Here is a 16406-nt window from a genome sequence, read left to right on the forward strand (position 1 = left end):
CCCTTCCACCTCTGTAGTCGTTGAGAGTTCCCGCTCACTTACAGTTGGCTCCTCCTGAGAGGTTTGACGGGGACAATAAAAAAGTACAGGTCTTCATGACCCAGGTGCTACTGCAATTTATGTGTAAACCCAAAATGTTCATACAAATCAGGCCAGAGTGGCCTTTTTGATTTCGTATTTAGGGGGTGAGGCAGCACAATGGGCTGTCCCTGTGGTTAGACGTGATGACCCCTTGCTTTACAATTGGGATGAATTCCGTGTAGAATTCGAGAAAACTTTTGGCCGGAGAGCGGAAACGTTTTCTGCTGACAGAGACCTATTGGAACTGAAACAAGGTGCTTCCGATCTGGTAACCTATCATAATAGCTTTCGCCGATTGGTGGCGGAAACCGACTGGCCTGAGTCCACACACTCTGCTGTCTTTTATCAGGGTCTCAACGACGAACTGAAGGATGTGTTGGCACGCATTGACCCCCAACCTCGCACATGTTCTGCCCTCATTGAACTAACCTTACGCCTTGTCCACAGGATGAAGGAGCGGAAAGGAGACCATAAGAAAAGCAACCGTTCTGCTCAAATATATGACCGTACGGGACAAGGGGAGAAACCAGCAACGACACACGAACCCATGGAAATAGGAGCCGTGAGAGCCTCATTGACATTGAGTGAAAGGGATCACCATCGAAAACAAGGTTTGTGCCTTTATTGTGGCAAGAAAGGGCACTACCTACGTGACTGTCAGGTGAAGCCTAAGCCAGGAAGGTTTAGAAATGAACAAACAGCAGCGGGAACCACAGTGAAAGGGGCGGAAAACTCCAAAGCTTGAAGGCGGGTGAAGGGGAACCCTCAAGCAAGAACATCATCCGTTCAATAAACCCAGGTCGTAGTCAGGAGGCGAATCACCTGTTCCTTGAAATGTCTATGTTTATAGAATCCAAAGAAAAAACTATAAGCACCATGGTGGATTCGGGAGCTACAGGATCCTTCATGGATCATAAGGAGGCTATACGTTTAGAAGCACTCCTTATCACCAGGAGTCAGCCGGAAACCGTGTATACAGTGGACAGAAAGGAACTTGAAGCAGGACCCATTAAATACAACACCCCTGAGTACGATCTTACCTTTGATGGCTATCATCACGAGCGGCTCTCTTTCAACATCATTAATGCGCCACAGTACGGAGTCATACTGAGTCTTCCGTGGCTACAAAAACATGAGCCCTCCATACAATGGACATCCAGAACCATACAATTTACATCTCTGTACTGTAGGGATCATTGCAACCAGACATCAGGTTGTCCCTCCCGGGAGTTAGCCCTGATACAACATGTTGCTGCTGCGGCAGAAAAGGAGGTAACCCTGCCGACCGTCTATAAGCAATACGAAGCGGTATTTAGTGATACGCAGGCAGAAGTCCTACCGCCTCATAGGGAAGTATGACTGCAGAATAGACCTTCTCCCTGGAGCGGTGGTCCCCTAAAGGACGAATCTATGCCCTTACCGTGCCAGAGAATGAAATCCTGAAGGCATATCTGGATAAATATCTTGCGGCAGGGTTCATACGACCTACACGATCCCCGGCGGCATCCCCTCTGTTTTTCATCCCGAAAGCCAATGGAGAGAAATGATGCTGCATCGACTACAGAGCTCTTAACACCATTACGATGAAGAATCAATATCCATTGCCACTGATTTCGGTACTTTTGGAACAAGTACGTGCGGCTAAAATCTACACCAAGCTGGATCTACGGGGCGCCTATCACCTTGTTCGTATACGTCAAGGTGATGAGTGGAAGACGGCCTTCAAAACGCGGTATGGGCTCTTCGAATACCTGGTAATGCCCTTTGGGCTTTGTAATGCCCCGGCCGCATTTCAATTCTTCCTAAACAAAGTATTAAGGGACCATCTTGACCTATACGTAGTGGTCTATATTGATAACATTTTGATCTATTCCTCCACAACGGAAGAACACGTGGAACACGTGAGCCAGGTGTTACAGGTATTGCAAGACCACCATTTATACTGCAAGATCACCAAGTGTGAGTTTCACGTCACCACAGTGGAATTTTTGGGAGTGATGCTCACACCGTCAGGTCAAGTCATGGCAGAAAGAAAAGTCAAGGCAGTAAAGGAGTGGCCTCATCCCTGCAACGTCAGGGATATCCAAAGCCTGATGGGTTTCGCCAACTTTTACAGGCGTTTCATTCGGGGTTTCTCCGCCATGGTGACGCCGTTAACCCGGCTCACACGGAAAAACACCCCGTTTGTGTGGGACCACACTACACAGGGAGCATTCGAGCAATTCAAGATAGCGTTTTCTAAGAATCCGGTCCTCACACACGCGAACCCCGAATTACCCTTTTTGGTGGAAGCTGATGCCTCCGAAGTTGCTCTGGGAGCTGTTCTGTCCCAAAGACATGAAAACACGGGACACTTACATCCGATCGCCTTTATGTCTCGGAAATTGAATTCTGCTGAAACAAACTACACCATCGCCGAAAAGGAGCTTCTGGCTATCAAGGATGCATTCATGGAATGGAGGCATTGGCTCTTGGGAGCGAAGCACCAGGTGACGGTCTATACAGACCATCGTAATTGGCAGTTTATGAGGGCAGCCCGTCATCTTACCCCGCGGCAATTACGATGGATGCTGTTTTTTGATGAATTCCAGTTCATTGTCACCTACAGGCCAGGTGTGAACAACAAGAAGGCGGATGCACTGACGCGACAGGAAAACCCGACTATGCACGCTGTGACACCTAACAGAGCTATCATCGAGCCCTTAAAAGTTGTGTGTTTTGCACAAACAGGGGATTTCTTGCAGGGTGTGAAAGTAGGAGTACAAACATGTGTATGGAGAACCTGGCTTAGACATCACAAAGAATGGGCGATGAAACAAGGCATTTCCATGAAAGGATCCAAGTGCTAGTACCCACTAAACCACTACGGAGAACCGTCTTTTCCTGGTGTCACGACTCGCCTTGTGCTGGCCACGTGGGATATGTTAAAACGCTGGAAAAGGCATTAAGAGAGTTCTGGTGGCCATCCATACGTCCTGACCTCCAACATTGGGTGAAAGAATGCGCTACTTGTGCCCAGATGAAATCCGACCGACAACATACAGCCTATGCCTACTCCGGAACATCCCTGGGAAAGGTTTTCTGTGGATTTCATAGTTGGACTCCCCAAAGGCCAATAGAAAACAGCTATAGTTGTGTTTATAGACTATCTCACGAAAATGGGCCACTTCATAGCATGTAACCAGGTTCCCACGGCGGGGCAGTTAGCACACATCCTTCTGGTGCACATAGTTTGTTTGCATGGGCTCCCAAGGGTTATAGTGTCAGACCGAGGGGCCCAATTCACGGCACGTTTTAGGAAAACATGGTGTTCTGAATTACAGATATCGTCTTCCCTTTTAACTAGTTTTCACCCCCAAACTGATGGTTCAAACAGAGAGGCTAAACCAAACGCTTGAGTAGTTCTTGCGTTGTTACGTACAGGAAAACACTGAGGCATGGGTGGACTGGTTATGGGTGGCGGAAATTGCATACAACAGCGCACAGCATTCCTCCACACTCCATACTCCCTTTTTCTGTTCCTATGGACACCATCCTAGATTTAACCCATTGTTGCTCCCGAGTTCTAATGCCAGGTTGCCAGACGTCAAGGAGAGGTTGTTCTTGCCACACGCGGGAACCTGCTACAAGCCAAGGTGAGGTACAAAATACAGGCAGACAAGCACCGTAGGCCTTGTCCAGAGTATAAAAAGGGCGATCTGGTATGGTTGTCTACCAAACACATAAGGTTCAAGAAGCACAGTGTGTTTAACCCCAGGTTCATAGGGCCTTATCGAGTAGTGAAACATAATGGCCCGGTGGCCGTAAAGTTGTGCTTGCCTGCACACCTCAGGATACACCCTGTATTCCACGTGTCCCTCTTGAAGCCTTCCAACAGCCCGGTAAGACATGCTCCTCTGCCTCTGTGAGTGCAGCAGGACCTGGAGTACGAGGTCCAGAAGGTATTGGACTCTAGGCTGGTGAAGGGGCGGTTGCAATACCTACTTTCCTGGAAAGGGATATGGACCGGAGGAAAACTCTTGAGAGCCCGCAGGGGTGGTGCATGCTCCTCGATTGGTGGCTAGGTTTCACCGCTTGCATCCCGATAAGCCGGCTGCTGGTCGGGCCCTTTGTGAGGGGGGATGTACTGTCACAACACGAGCCTGTAACCCAGCTGCCGTCCTTACGCTATGCACGGAACTGTAGGGTAGCAAAAAACTACATTTCCCGGCATTCCTGTGTAGCATGTCGCGGTCGCAACGTGCGTCACGCAGAAGCAGGAAATAAAGACTCGGCAGAGGAAACCTTCGCTGCCAATTATTCCTGCCGGTGAGACTGTTTTGGTTGGCACTCATTCGTAAAGACGGTAAGGTCTTTTGTTTTGCTTTAGTTGTACCCCGTTTTGGGTTGGGTACACTTGCCTCCGTGTTGCCGATGGAATCGCATCACGAACCTGGATTTGGCTCGTTCTGGGAGTAAAATACAGTCAGCAGATTGCCCATTGAAACTGTTCAGCGGAAAAGGCACATATTTCCCCATTGGCCGAGTCAGACATTTCCGCCATCCTCTTGAGGTGGGGAAAACAACACGGTGCTACTAGCATCCCTATTGTGAGGAGACTAAGCTCATGGTCTCTTGTGGGGCAGTTGGAGGATCAGCACAAAAGGCGGTTTGGGCTCAAACTGCTTCCTGGATCTTTTCTTGGATCAAGTAACACGTAGTCCTCCCGAGTGGCTACAGGACACATAGTGATACAGTCACTTCCCTGGGAAGCAGACGTCTTAACCTTTTCATTTATCTCCAATCTCAGGAAAGAGACAAAGAGGGTGAATTATCGATGGGATTTAACTAACTACAGAAGTTAACACAGGCTGTGTTTGGTATGTAGAAAGAACCTGGCTTAATGAATGTTATGCAACTATTGTCAGATGGATGCACAGCTGAGTTTTTAATCAAGTTTGAACTCGAGTTCGAAGATATTTTCTAAGTATTTTGTGGTGCTCTACCAGGAGGCGTCGAGGGCCCACCGACGTCAAACAAATAATTAAAGAACGTGAGGCTAGAGGATCTCTAGTCTCATCCCTACGTAGGCACACACGTGGTTGTCATTCCTCAGGTCAAGAAAAACGACTTTCATTCAATGATCCTTGTAATTCATTTGTTTATTCCATGATTCAATGTTTTTGTTTTTAGCGGATTGAGTCAAATTTCGTCAAAATCATTTTCAACAATACAGTTCAGGCACTGTCTATTAAACGTGTCCAATGCATTTCGGGCATTAAGAGTATGCCCTTCATCAGGGAATTGACACTAGAAACAATAATATAAACAAACATTAGTATAAAGGATTTAACTGTGTGCAAAGGTAAACATAATAAATATCACTGTATAATAACGTTATAAACTCGTGATTCAAAGGGGAAGGCATTCAACATTGTGTGTGTGGAAAATCATTCCATCTATTTATATGCAAGGGAAAAGGTGAAACGGGTCGGTGTCTCACTTACATGCCTGTTGTCAGAGTGCGGTGTGCAATCTAAAGAAAAAAGAGGAGATTGAAAAAACTGCGATTAGAACCTATGGAACAAGGTGCTTAGTGGTGCGCTCAAGATGTTCTGGGTTGGAAGGGTAATGTGGACTAACCTGGGTATAATCGGCAAGTGGAATCGGTCCGGTACTCGTCTCCGCAGAACGCCGGCAAAAGGTTAAGTTTGCCGCGTTCTTTTAATTCAAAAATAAGGAGTCATGTGATCGGTCACGTGAGTGAAAAACATGGTAGAAAGACTATGAATATCGGCAAATGTGTCCACAACCGGGAATTATTTTATAGGTGCATCAAAGAAGTACGGTAAAGTACAGAGTGAATTTCTAAATGCAATAAAGTGTATACGGAAGCGTAAACAAGGTGAAGAAAAGGGAAGAGGGCTGGCATGGTAAAAAAATAAAACATCAAGTGAAGGATTGAACTCAGGTCTCAGGGGTTGTAATGATCAGTGAGCTACCAAGGTAGCTAAAGGGAGAAGTGACTGAAACGTGCTAAAAAGGTAGTGTCAATGTGAATGGTGATAGGAACACACACAATGGCAACAAGATAGGTATTCAGAGCAATTATGTTACAGATAACAAGAAAATTCAATTCTCTCATTGAGTCCCATTGGTTTCTGGGTCGATAATTTATGAATCCAGTAGTTCTCTCTTCTGAGAAGGAATTTGTTGTTATCTCTTCCTTCTATTTTCAACACAGTCTCAAGGATAATGAACTTGATTTGGGAAACATTGTGCTGAGACTCAACAAAATGTGCAGATAAGGCTGACTTTAAGTTTTTAAGTCGAATGTTGGACTTGTGTTCCGTGAGGCGCACCTTCATCCGTCGTTCGGTTTTGCCGACGTACAGCTTTCCACAGGGACATTTTATGCCATATATCAGATTACTGGTGTCACAAGTGGCGTTGACTTTGATGGGATAGCCTTGTCTAGGATGATGGATGATGTTGCCTTTGATTATGTTTTTGCAATTGCCGCAATTTAAGCAAGGTCTGGTTCCGGTGTATGTTGCGGTTTCTTTAGGTTTGTATTGCACAATTTCTCCCAAGTTTTTGGCCCTAGTGAAGGCAAATATCGGTGGTTGGCTGAATGAATTTCTGAAGTCTGGTTCAATATTGAGAATGGCCCAATGCTTCATGATGATCTGTTTGAATTTTTTGCTACTAGTTGAATACTTAGAGACCACTACTGTCCGTGATTGTTCGCTCTTAGTGGTGGGTGTTAAAAGTTGGGCTCTGTCCATATTCTCAATCCTCATTTTTGTGTCTTCTACTAGGGTTTTGGGGTAACCTCTATTTGTGAACTTGGTAGTCATTTCCGTGAGTCTTTGTTTAAGGGTGGTTGTGTCTGAGGTGATCCTTTTGACTCTTGCCATCTGTGAATATGGTAAATTTCGTATCAAATTAGGTTCATGGAAGCTGGAGTGCAATAACATGTTGTTCCTTTCAGTAGGTTTGACGTAAAGGTCGGTGATGAATCCTTGTGGGGTCACAGTGATTTTCACATCAAGGAAATTAACCGAGGTGTCTGAAATGTCCCAGGTTAGCTGGATCCGTTGGTCGATGGCGTTAAAATTGTTGAGTTCCATTCTCAATGTCTCCTCCGTGTCAGTCCAAATGATGAAAAAATCATCAATGTATCGTGTTATCATTTTAAGATGTTTGGTCCAGTTTGTATTCTTGAGGATGTGTTGATTTTCGTACCATTCCATAAAGATGTTAGCATACACGGGTGCTGCTGAATTACCCATAGCCATCCCGGTGAGTTGTTGGTACCAATCCTCCTTGACTCTGAAATAGCTATGGTACAAAGTGTAGTACATGAGTTCCATGAGAAACAGCTGAAATTCTTGGTCTAAGTCAGTTTTCAAGAGAGCGGATTCGATGGCTTCAATCCCCATATCGTGGGGTATGCTTGTGTATAGACTACAAATGTCCGCGGTGCATGAGAGCACCTTTTCTGTAGTGTTGAATGGTATTTGTTGTAGTTTAAGTAAGAAGTCTGTTGTGTCCTTGATATACGTTTGTGCTGATTGTACTGACGGTTGTAGATATTTATCAATCAGTTGTCCGATGGGTTGATGTAGGCTCCCTCGGGTGGAGACTATTGGTCTCATGGGGGGGTTTCGGATGTTCTTGTGGATTTTCGGTGCCATTCTCAATGTCGGGCTTTTAGGATTGGAGGTAGTTAGAAAGGTTTTGGTTCTCTCCGTGATGATCCCTTGTTTGTGAGCTCGATCGATGATGTTCCTTAAAGTCGTTGAGTACTCCATGGTAGGGTTAGTAGCAAGTTTATTGTAAGTTGTCGTGTCACTGACATGTTCAATCACTTTATTGTCATACATGGTGGAATTCATAATGACGATCGCTCCCCCCTTGTCCGCTTTCGTGAGTGTTGTTCGGTCATTTGCTGCTATTTTTCTGAGTGTATCAAGGTCTTTTTGTGTGATATTTCTTGATTTGGGTTTATAGTGTTTGATTTTGTTAAGGTCTTGTTTGACGATGTTTTCAAACAGATCCAATGTCTTATGGCTTATGGGTGCTTGGAATGAACTTTGTGGACGTAATCCCAGCAGTTGGTCTTTCTCCTGTTGTGGACGTTCTGGTATGACATTGTCGAAAAAATGTCTGAGTCTAAGTTTTCGCATTAACTTGAAAAAACTCACCTCAAGTTCTAGGTGGTCAGTAGACGTGGTAGGTACGAACGAAGTTCCTTTCTCTAGTAATTCCAGTTCGTAGGAGCTAAATACTTGATCACTGATATTTTTCTTTAGATTGCACACCGCACTCTGACAACAGGCATGTAACCGACCCGTTTCACCTTTTCCCTTGCATATAAATAGATGGAACGATTTTCCACACACACAATGTTGAATGCCTTCCCCTTTGAATCACGAGTTTATAACGTTATTATACAGTGATATTTATTATGTTTACCTTTGCACACAGTTAAATCCTTTATACTAATGTTTGTTTATATTATTGTTTCTAGTGTCAATTCCCTGATGAAGGGCATACTCTTAATGCCCGAAATGCATTGGACACGTTTAATAGACAGTGCCTGAACTGTATTGTTGAAAATGATTTTGACGAAATTTGACTCAATCCGCTAAAAACAAAAACATTGAATCATGGAATAAACAAATGAATTACAAGGATCATTGAATGAAAGTCATTTTTCTTGACCTGAGGAATGACAACCACGTGTGTGCCTACGTAGGGATGAGACTAGAGATCCTCTAGCCTCACGTTCTTTAATTAATGAATGTTATAGCAGACATGGTTTCAAGGTTCCAATGTATTCTTTTGTTTCCGTTTACAGTTGGTAAATCCCTGATAACATCCTAATCTCTTCCTATATTTTGAGGCGTCCCTATTTTCCTTTACAGGTAGGAGCGTGGGCAGGATTGTTTCAGAAAGTAAGAGAGGGAGATAAAGGATCCATCTATATATATATATATATGTATATGAATACTTATGGTGTGTTCTTTGTACCTTTTGTTGTCATTGCAGATCATCCTCCCTGCTGTCCCCTTCCTTTCCTTCCCTCGCTCGACTATCCTGGCAGTCTGTGTGTTCATTACTTCAGACTCTGGGGCCGCCGAGAGGTGGAACCCATATAGCATCAGCGCAATCCTGAAGATTTGGAGGGTGGAGCCTGACAGTAACAGAGCAATTAGGCCAAGTGAACCTGGAGGACCAGGGCAACCCAAACCAGGAGGACAAAGACTAGGAGGGCCAGAGAATGAGAGATGAAATGGACCAGAGCCTGCAGTACTAGGAATGTAATTACAAAGTGAGTAGATCCATGACAAGGTGAACAGGGCCAAGAGGACCAGAAAGGCAGAGTTCCATTAGGACCTTAATTGGTGGACCAATGAAGGGCCATGGTGACCAGAAATAATCTTTTATGATGACCAGCACATGAGAACGAGAACATTAAAGACCAGGATGACCAGGATCAAGGAAGCAAGAACTAGGATGCCCAGGAGGACCAGGACCAGAAGACCAATGCCCAGGAGAATACAAACTGTAAGGACCAGGACTAAGAGGAGTGGGTCCAGTAGGCACCAAATAACAGGAAGGAGAAGGGCTATGAAAACCAAGAATAGAAGAACCAGGGCCAGGTGTACCAGGAATAGAGCGAGAAGGATCAGCAGGACAAGGACAGCCAGAGCCAGGAAGACCAAGGAGACAAGACCAGGAGGACCAGGACTAAAACTATTAGGCTCAGAAGGGCCTAAAAATGAGAACCAAGTCCAGTGGGTGCAGTGCAAGGTGGACTATGAGAACAAAATACAGGGCCACAATGACCAATATGATCCAAACCAGGAGTACTTGGACAAAGCGGATGAGGCCTAAAAGGACCAGGACACGAGAGGCCAGATGGACTAAAAGGGCCAGTAGAACCTAGGATCTGGGGTCCCAGGGATTTGGATGAAATACATGAGGGGGATCTGATGGTGTAGGGGAAGGGGATGAGGGTGAAGGTGACAAGGAATGAGCAAGCGGGCTAGGAAAAGGGGGCCGGATAGTACTAGGATGGCAAGGTGGACCAAGAGCAAGACTATGCACACAAAGACCAGTACAAGGAGGACCAGGAGCAATATGCTGAAATACAGTGGACACAAAACAAGGAAGAGAACAACTGCTGTGAATATCATGATTACAAAGATCAAGTCTAGGCAGACCGAACCCAGATTTAGGCGGACTCGAAGAACATGGCCTGCAGAATCAAGAGCAGATGCCCTGTCAGCCAGAGCCAGAAGAACACACTAAAAGAACCAGGGCAAGGATAACCAGTCAGACCTCAACCAAGGGGGCCAGGAAATGATGATACAGAGACCCAGGAGGTTCATGACCTGGCATACCAAGATAAGAAAGTCCAGGGAGAGAAGGAAAAGAAGGATCAGCATGACAGGAGCCAGGGTGCCAATTCAAATTTGGTTAGCTAGGAACCGGATGATCAGAACAAGGAGTGTCAGGAATAAGTGAATGAGTAAGTGCAAAACAAGGATTCAAACAGCAGAAGGACTTGGAGGACCAGATGTATCATGGCCAGGTGGAGGAGGACCAGGAGAACTAATCAAATCAAGAGAAGGTGGACTTTGGTGACTAGGACCAGGGACAAAATACCAGATGATTGGATGGACTAGACGGCTATGGGTAGGCCAATGCATCTCCCCTCCCTTCCCAGTAAGTATGGGGATATGGCTGGGCTGCCCGCTGCCCCCATTGTGCTTCACAACGGAGCCTTTAGCCCAGAGACGTCAGCACTAGAGACAGGCCTGGGGTATCCCACTAAACAAGGAAATTCATGTTGTCTCGTTATATGCAGACGAGTGCTAATCTACATCCAGGAGATCCAGGAGGGGATGGCATGCGTGGAGACTATACTACAAGAGTTCCATGCTGCTTCTGGCCTAGGGGTAAACTGGGCCAAGTCCTGCCTGTTCCCATTGCATCCAGAATGCCCCCAGCAGCATTTCCTTGTAGATTCCCATTCTCTATGGTGGGAGCCTCGCACATTCTGATATTTGGAATAAACATCTACCATGAGGCAAGGGACCTTATAGATGGAAATATTACAAGGGCCATAGCGTCGCTGTGTCCCCAAATGTCATTTTGGAGCAGCTTGCCTCTCACAGTACAGGGCAGAATGTCTTTATCCAAGATGGTGATGCACCCCCGCTTACTTTTGCATTTTCATAATCTTCCCGTCCATATCCCCAAATCCACGTTCCACACCTTACATTCTTCATTGGGGAGCTTCATATGGAATAGGGGAGACTGTGTGTTGCTCTTTGAAAACTTAAATTGCCTGTGGAAAAAGGAGGGTTGGGAGCCCCTATTTTCAGCATTACTATTTGGCTGTGCAGCTGTAGTGGCCCACACGCTGGCTAGTGGGACGACATATAGAGGCACTAGTCCTCCCCGCTACCACCTGCGCACAACCAGTGGTCCAACAGAGCATCCTAACAAATGCAAGACTCCCACCAGATGCTAATAGGCTGTTAAGGATAGTATAGGAGGGTTTTAATCCCAGTCTGCAAATCATGCCACATATCTCTAGGTACTCGGCTGATATCCCATTGAGTTCTATCACTCCATTCAGTGATATTCTGAGTAGTGCAGGTACAGAGGTATGGGAGGCAGTGGGAGTGTACACACTGGGAGCACTGGTGCAAAATGGGGAGCTTCTTCTCTACGATCAACTGCAAGATGAGGATGACCTCTGGGAAGGCAATTTCCTTGTTCATGGCAGTTTGTTGGCTTCCTTGGAGAAGCTTTGGTGCGTCACAGATACTGAGCATGACCAGCACCCTCTGGTACATGCACTTTAAATAATAGGTAGGGTTGTAGACTTTATTGATGGCTGTACCAGGGTTTTCAAAATCCCTCAAGAGGTATGTTGAAAGAGAACAACCATGGAAAGAATGGGTAAGACCACTCATATATCCTAGAAGATTGTCACAGAATACAAAGTTCCAGTATATCCAGCAGAATGTCCTCCCAAGGTCACCAAATGTTTTGGTCCTCCTCTAATTATCCCAGATGTCAGCAAACAGGAGCTGATATGGTGCACATGTTTTGTAGATGCCCAGAGGACATGCCTTTATGGGAAGTGGTCTCCACTGCACTAACAGAGGTGACTAGCCATACAGGGGTGTGCACGGTGGAGGGCTCTTTCCTGGGACTGTTTAAACACCTGAGAGTTGCAGAAGCCACAAATCGATTCAGAGATCTGCCACTACTAGTTGCTTGCAGACTCATAGCCAATGCATTGGAAAGCTCAGACGCTACCAGATAAACCCCATTGGTGTACAGTGACACTCAAGTGGGGGCGGGTGGAAGCTGTGGCACTTAGGCAAAAGGCAAAAGGAAGCTCATGCATTGCTCAAATGTTCTATAACATTGAAACGGGAGGCACTGTTAATAGACTTACAAACCTACAGTGAGGACCTGGATGGCTAGCTCTAACTTTCATGCGTATAGGCACATGCAATCCCTATTGGGTCTGAAACACTGTGACCTCTAACTCTCATTCCTTTGTGCCTAATAGCCTATACTGGCGTGAGTTTTTCTGTCCCGTGCACTAGTACTGTGCCCTGCCTTCTCCTATCTTTGTAATACCTCCTCCCTGCAATAGTGGCCCCAGTATGGTACTTTTGGTACCATACTAGGTTCTAGTGAGAAATGAGTGTATTTGGGATGGAAAGGACTCACAGAAGTGATTGTGATAATACTGAATGAGCTGATGCTGCCGCATGACCTATTATGTTCTGTTATTATTTTTGCTGTTTGTAGCATGGACCAAGACTCCTGCTTTGCAATGTAATGTTAATATTAGTTCTGTGATGGAAACACCATTATTGTGAATGTTTCTTGATAGTGATGCAATGCATATAAATGGGATGCTGATAAATGGAAATATAAATTGGTTGAAAATACAAAAGAAGGATATGGCTAAACAGGACCAGGGACACAGCTAGGAGGTTAAGGAAACTGGAAACAGAGCAGGACCTATAATTACCAAGTGCAGCAGGGGGATCAAGACCAGTTTGACCTGAGTGAGAGGATCAGGGCGATAAAGAGACCAGACCATATCCATGAAGACCAGGGCTAGCCCAAGAGGACCAGTTGAAGCAGTACCAGGGGGACCAAAAGGATAGAGACTAGACCCAGGAGGATTAATCACTGAAACCTTGAGGATTAGGTGTGTCAAACCCAGCAAGACCAGGATCCAGACAAGAAGGCCAAATGGAGAATGGCCCATCCAGCCAGCAGGATATGGGTAGAGAGGATTAGTAGGAGAAAGATCTGTGGGGACCAGGAGCTCCAAGAATGGTCATTAGGGGCTAGATCCAGCAAGTGCCAGGAATGAGCAGGGTCAGGAAATTCAGGATTGCAAAGGACTAAAAGCTGGAGCAGCGGGGGAGGAGCCAAGATGGAGACCGAGATGGCTGCATAAACACTCGGCTCCGTGAGCCCTCTCACCTCGCGCATATATCCTGGTGATTATTCTGAGCTGCAGCGTCATACTTAAATAGGCGAAGGGTAACTTTCACTTACTGTTTGCTTCTGAGGCTTCTACGTGCAGCAGACCCGTGGAAATGTCCCCGACTGTTTTGTGGCCTTCGTGGTGATGGGACCGGGGTCTCCAGTGCGGAGAGTATCCGGCCGCGACAGCGACAACAGCGGCCTCTGGTGGCGGTGAGAAGTCGGCCGGAGAGAACCGGAGATCCAAGGGCCGATGGCGACAGTGCCGACCCTGTCCAACTAGTGGGGTGCCCTGTGGGAAGTACGACGCAGCAGGGTCGGGGGGAGTCCGCGATACTTGGCCCCCCCCTTTCCAGTGTGGTGTCCGGGCGTACCAGCGACTTTTCCCGGAATCGGCGGGCGGCTCCCAGGGAGCGGTGGAGATTTTGTTTAGCCCTTTGGTGACCCTCCGCTGGTGAGCCCGCCTTGACTTTCGGGGTCCTCGGGGTGAATCCTGTTGCTCCCTGGTGTGAGGCCCGGTCCCGAGGTGAGGTGGAGAAGAGAGAAGCCGGAGCAGCTAAGATGGCGGATAGCACACTCTTATGCAAACCTCATCCGGGCGGAGAAACCGCTGTACAAGAGACTCCTGGGGTCTGGCAGCACGAGAGAGAGCCCACGTCCCGAGATGTACTGGCTGCGCTAACAACCCTGCAAATGATCCTGATCCGGGACGCCCGGGAACTGGGAAGAAGGATGGCCGCCATTGTTGTCCCACCGTTCCACATGGGCTTGGATCGATCTCAAGGGAGCGCCGATGTGCCCGTCTCTGCGTCAGCGAAGAGTGCTTCCGCTACACCTGAGTTCGTGGAGACGCTGATAGACCCGGTCCATGAGATTGCTTTGGATAGTTCTGTTGCACATGTGAGTGACTCGTCGGGGTCCTTATCTGTTTGGCGGCTGAAGAAACAACATCGACCTATGGTTTGGGCTGCCCCAACGGCGTTTCGGCACTTACCGAATTGTGTGACTCTCTTACCATGGCTGCTGAGACTGTGTTCGGACTTAAGGATGTTTTCGATATCGATACTGACACAGACAGATCTCTGCCATACATATTCGGCTGGGTTTTGGTGGCGAAAGTCCCTTGGAGTAGCAACACTGCCCGATTCGCCCGGATCCATTGGACCCTCCGTGCTGCTCTGTGTGCCGATTGCTAAGTGGACGTATGTTGGTACTATTGATAGAAGAGGCCAGGGGTGAGACCGTCTAGGACGTAGTGGAACTTATTGTCGGCTGGCGGTGTTTTAGGGGACACTCAGCGGGGATGTAACTGAATATGCTATTGATGATTACTGTTTTCTGTGGCTATTCTGACCTTGTTGTTAGGTTAATTGTTGTACGCGGTGGTGGGGGGAGGGCCGGGTGGTCGAATCGATGGCCCTTCTCCACGTTTTTCTTCTTTTCCTTTTTTTCTCTTTTTCTATATTTCGGGACTCTTATTTAGGGCGATAGGCACGCTGCGGGGGGGGGTAGGCCGTAGCCTTCTGCAGGGGTGCAGGGTGGGGGGTAGGGGGTGGGGTTTGTGAATGTGTCCTTCCTTTGTCTCTATGGCCCTTAGTCTTTCCTCCTTTTTGGCATCGTCGTTTTTCATGTCTCCTACAGTATGCTTCGTGCTGGGGGGGGGGTGCAGCTCGCCGCGAAATGAATGTGTGTTTTTTGCATTTATCCTGACTCATGTGTCTTACCCCCATTACTTCAAATGTTTTTGCACTATTTGCATGTTTCCGCTTCACGCTCGCTATTGTAGGACCATGTATGACCATATGGCATTGATTCTGATTTTTCTTTTTCTTTATTGTAAAATGAACCTTCTTGAATCCTCAATTTCACATAGTATGCTTGAGTACAAGTTGTATCCTGGACCCTTTTCAGACCCCGATTTTCGGGCTGCTGTATGTTTCTATATTGACTTGCTATGTTTTTGATTTGACTAGCGGCCGGTCGGAATGGTTGTAGGCCCATGCTTGTATTTCCTTGAAATAACAATAAAGGTGCTTTAAAAAAAAAAAAAAAAAAAACCCGAAGCAGCAAAGTCAGGCAAGCAATGACCATGGCTAGATGGACCAGGCCTAGGAGGATAACCAGGATGACCAAAACCATCCACGGAGGAGGACTATTGGGAAAATGGCCCTCCCTAAGTGCTCACCTCAAACATTTTGTCTTCCTCCTGATCTTTCTGTGGCTTCGTTTTTGTTGGCTTTAGGACTCGGAACACTTTACCACTGCTAACCAGTTCTAAAGTGCATGTGCTCTCTCCTCTAAACATGGTAAGATTGGTTCATACCCAATTGGCATATTTAATTTACTAGTCCCTAGTAAAGTGCACTTCTTGTGACTGGGGCCTATAAATGTAATGCTACTAATGGGCCTATAGCACTGATTGTTCCACCTACTCATCCAGCCCTTTAAACATGTCTCAAGCCTGATCCTGTGTGTGCAATTTACACTAAAATGTCGACTCAACATTTAATTTAACGACAACAAGGGACCCCAAAATTAGTCAGTAGGGACCATGGGGAGCATACTTTTTCAACTTTTAAAACACCTTGCCATCTCTTAAACTCCCCTTATATAACATATCAGTCACCACTAATGTAGGCCCCAAGTAGCCAGCTGCTGTGATATCAAAAGGTAGGACCTGTGCTTTTAGGTTTTGCATGTAATGGTAGTGAAAAACACCTCAATTCATTTTTCACTACTGTGAGGCCTACCGCTCTAATAGGTTAACATTAGAAATTCCTTATTCTGCTTTATAAGTTGTA

The sequence above is a fragment of the Lissotriton helveticus genome, chromosome 4_1 (assembly GCF_964261635.1).
Source record: "Lissotriton helveticus chromosome 4_1, aLisHel1.1, whole genome shotgun sequence".
Taxonomy (NCBI): domain Eukaryota; kingdom Metazoa; phylum Chordata; class Amphibia; order Caudata; family Salamandridae; genus Lissotriton; species Lissotriton helveticus.